The sequence below is a fragment of the Colobus angolensis genome, unplaced genomic scaffold (genome assembly GCF_000951035.1).
Source record: "Colobus angolensis palliatus isolate OR3802 unplaced genomic scaffold, Cang.pa_1.0 Scaffold254, whole genome shotgun sequence".
NCBI classification, from domain to species: Eukaryota; Metazoa; Chordata; class Mammalia; order Primates; family Cercopithecidae; genus Colobus; species Colobus angolensis.
This window is the reverse complement of record NW_012115755.1, coordinates 539,942-544,309: the sequence shown is the minus strand read 5'-3', so window position 1 is coordinate 544,309 and position 4,368 is coordinate 539,942. Positions and strand designations below refer to the sequence as shown.

The following is a 4,368-nucleotide window of genomic DNA, read 5'->3' as shown; positions in this document are numbered from 1 at the left end:
GGGTCTCTCCGCCAACCGCTCCCGCGGAGGAGGGCGGCTCAGCCACAGGGAGCGAGCGCGCGTTCTACGAACCTGTTGGAGGTTGCAGCTCCTCCGCGGCCGACCAGGGCGCCCGGGACCGCGGTTCTGGCGCGTTTCTCCCTCCCCCTCTTCCTTGACTCCTCCGCCGAGGCGCTCCCTCCTGCCTGGGCTAGCACACGTGCACGCGGGGGGCGCCGAGCCCCGTTTCTGTCCGCCCCGAATGTCTGCCGAGCTGCAGGGCACAGAGCCCAGAGGCCTCCCCTCAAGGGCAGACCCGCTCCCAGGGAGACCCAAGCTTCCCGAGAAAGGAGGCGGGGGCTGGCGGCGGAGACGAGAGAGGGCGCCAGCAGAGGTGGCCGTGAAATCAAGGAGACATGGGAGAGTTCCCACACAGGCAGTGCTGCCCTGAAGTTCGAGGACTTAGGGGTCTGCCACTAGGGCATCCTGACTTTGAAATCTCTCTCTCTCCATTTCTGTGACCAACAACCAAATGCAGGTCTACCTACCTGCTCTGTTGCAAACTCCACTCTCTGGCCTGACTGCCGCCAGTACCTCATTCCAGGCTGTCTTTTACCATGTCCCAGAGAAAGCTTTCTAAACTAACTTTTTGACGGGATCCTTCACTAGCAAGACAAGCTAGGTGCCCATCATGACAGAGGACCACTTATTCTGAACAGGCTTACCCCAGTGCCTTAGCACCTGCCCTTCCCTGTGGCTGAGACTTTCTCCCTTTCTTACTACTTAAGCTTTATCTGCAGGTGAAAGCATCCTCATTTTACATGCAAATTTACCTGGCCCCTAAGGCACAGTCAGTCACTGCCTCCTCTAGGATCCCTCAACCTTTACATCCCTCCACTACACTTCTCATCACATTGTGTTACTCATGCACCTCTATCCTCAGTTGCCAGGCTAATAAAAACTGGTTCCATATTTTATGTTTCTCTGTATCTTCATCTCCTAGCCTGGTGACTGGCACATAATGGAGGTTGAGTTATATCTGCTGAATGAATGTACACATGAGAAGCAGAGGTCAAAATAACTTCCTTTTCTTCATGTGATTGCTCATTCGATTTCTTTCTTTCTTTCTTTCTTTCTTTCTTTCTTTCTTTCTTTCTTTCTTTCTTTCTTTCTTTCTTTCTTTCTTTCTTTCTTTCTTTCTTTCTTTCTTTCTTTCTTTCTCTCTCTCTTTCTTTTCTTTTCTTTTTTTTTTGAGACAGAGTCTTTCTCTGTCTCCCAGGCTGGAGTGCAGTGGCGCGATCTCGGCTCACTGAAAGCTCCGCCTCCGGGGTTCACGCCATTCTCCTGCCTCAGCCTCCCCAGTAGCTGGGGCTACAGGCGCCGGCCACCACACCGGCTAATTTTTTATATTTTTAGTGGGGATAAGGTTTCACCATGTTAGCCAGGATAGTCTTGATCTCCTGACCTCGTGATCCGCCCGCCTTGGCCTCCCAAAGTGCTGGGATTACAGGATCCGGCCACCACACCGGCTAATTTTTTATATTTTTAGTGGGGATAAGGTTTCACCATGTTAGCCAGGATAGTCTCGATCTCCTGACCTCGTGATCCGCCCGCCTTGGCCTCCCAAAGTGCTGGGATTACAGGATGAGCCACCGTGCCCGGCCTGATTTCTATTTTGTAAATCACAGCCTTCGAAGCTCCATATACAGCATCCATGTCCAACCCTCCTGCCTCGTGACCCACTCTCCCTTGTCTCAGTAATTCCTCCTACAATGGCCTCCATTTTGTATCAAGGTGTTTTTAAAGGTTTTTTTGTTTGTTTGTTTGTTTAATTTTATTTGCTGTTTTCTTTGCTTGGGATCCTCATCATCTCGATCTTTAGATGGCTGAATACTTTTATTTGAATTTCAGTTCAAATGTCACCTTGTCAAAGAGGACTTCCCTGGCCACCTACCTAATGCTTCCTCCCCCAATCACTCTATAACATTACCTGTTGCATTTCTTTTGTTGTTGTTGTTGTTAGTACTTATTACTCTCTGAAATTATTTTATTTATATGCTTACCTGTGTATCATTCACTTTCCCTCAACCAGAGTTCAAACTCAACCAGAGCAAGGATCCTGTCTGTCAAGCTTACTGCAGTGTTTTCAGTGGTTAGCATTCTGAGAACTGAACTTATAACAATGAGTCAATGTCCCTTTCTCCTTGGAAAGTTTGAGCTACTTTGCAGGTCATTGTAAAGTCTTCTATTAGGCACAAATCATCTACGAATGTTTAAGGAAAGAGGATCACACTGATACTCCATGAGATAGGGAAGGAGAGAAAGGAGAGAGCCCCTTTACATAGATATGTGGCTATAAAGTGACAGACCTGGACCATAGTCCCTTTTCACCCCAGATAGCAGAAGCATAGAAATTCACTCCTACACACCATTTAAAGTAATTTCAAATTCAAGATCTCACTTGATATTTCTGACAACCTTATCTGGATTAGCATTATTCTTCCCATTTTATGCCAAATCAACTGAGGGCAAAAGAGGCAAACAGACTTGTACAAGGTCACGCAGCTTCTAAATACTGACACTGATCTAGAACTATGACATAGCTTCTGAATTTCCTGGTAGTAGGAGACCCAAGCACATACATGTTGGATTATAATACAATTTGATAATTGCCCAGCAGTGATTCTCAGCCTGGAGAGGCGTGGCGTAGGGTGGGGAAGAATTGGATAGGCTGTCAAAATCAGAATAAAATGGAACTCTTTTCAATAATGATAATTTGTTGAGCGCTTTCCAGGTGTCAGGTACTGTACTGTTTTATGTACTTTGTCTCAACTAGTCATTTTTTTCTTATTCCTATCCCCTTTTCACAGAGGAAACTGTCTTAGGGAAGTTAAGTAACATGGCCAAGGTCATGGAGCTGGTAAACAACTGAGCTGGGGCTTAACCTGAGTTTTTTTGACTCAAAGCCTGAGCTCTTAACCATTATGCACCCCAGACCTATTGAATCTGAACTTCTGGTGAGCAGTATGGGCCTGGGATTTGAAGATGATTTTAGGTCATTCTGATATATCTTTGCCTTTACTGAGAAATGCTCATGGAAGGGATGAAGACTGCCTGTTAGGAGGAGTTACGGGAGGGTGAAATTGGACCTTAAAGGATTAAGTGGGGGTTTTACAGGCAGACAAAAGGAGGAGAATATGTCAGATAGAGGAAATAGAATATTTAAGAGCCTTGGGGTGTGAAAATGAAGGGACTGCTATAGGTTCAGTATGGATGGCTGTAAAGCTGATGTAGGGAATAGGGGATGAGAAATTAGGCAGGAATTGGTTTGGACTTGCCTGCAATGCCTCTATTCCATAGACAGCAGAGAACTGTTGAACAACTGCTTTAACAAGTGCCATCACCACCTGATCATCCCCACAGCAACAGCATTAAATCAATACTTTACAATTTGCAAAGTGCTTTAATAGTGAGCCATCCCTGTGAGCTTGTTCTTATTGTCCATAGAACCTAGTGGAGAACCTGAGACAGTGTAGGTGCTCAGTATTTGTTGAACAGGAACAGTTGGACACAGGTGGGAATCTAGCTTAAAGGCTGCTGCAATAATTCAAAGGGATGAGAAGTATCACTTAATCCAGGAGTGCACAACTCTGGACTATGGACTCTGGAAAGTTGAAGTGTATTGCCCCTTATCTCCAAGCACTTCGAGGAGGCTGGAATTTAGCTCTCAAAAATGGTTGCTGAATAATTATAACAATTTTCCTTTCCCATATACAGAAAGGCATATTAGCACCTAGACAGCCAATGCCCAGCTAAGCCAGGATTTCCTCTGTTGTGTATAAGCACTTTATGTCTTTTGGCTCCTGGATTTTGGCCCTGATGGACTTTATTATGTGGCAATAATATTATATGCCATCATTTGTTTCCTTGATTTAAAGGGCAATCACCATGCTAATGAAACAGTCTTGGCACAAGAACTAAAATCTACCTTCTGTCTCTTCATCCCTTGGGGAAGTCCACACAGACCCTGATAATGGCTAACTTACAGAGGGCTGAATTGTATCAGGGACCATTAAAGCCTTTGAAACATATTAACTCAATGAGGTAGGTATGACTGTCATCCCCACTTCACAGACTGGTAAGAAAGAAGTCAAGATATTTGTACTCTGAAGAGGTCAAGATTGTACTCTGACGGAGGCAAACTTCAGTACCCAGCTGCTTAATTTGAAAGGCTGGGCTGGGCGCAGTGGCTCATCACTTGTAATCCCAGCACTTTGGGAGGCCAAGGCAGGTGGACTGCCTGAGGTCAGGAGTTCAAGACAAGCCTGGCTAACATGGTGAAACCCCGTCTCTACTAAAAATACAAAAATTAGCAGGATGTGGTGGTGC

At 45.7% G+C, this 4,368-nt stretch overlaps 1 protein-coding gene across 1 annotated transcript in view; it reads right to left on the bottom strand.

Moving 5' to 3' along the window:
* CPLX2 (complexin 2) overlaps window positions 1-842 on the bottom strand; it is an 89,101-nt gene extending 88,259 nt beyond the window's left edge. The window contains exon 1 of the mRNA XM_011946815.1: window positions 73-842. The gene's annotated coding sequence lies outside the window, so the exon portion shown is untranslated. The remainder of the gene's footprint in view (window positions 1-72) is intronic.
* Between the last annotated feature and the right edge of the window lie 3,526 nt (window positions 843-4,368).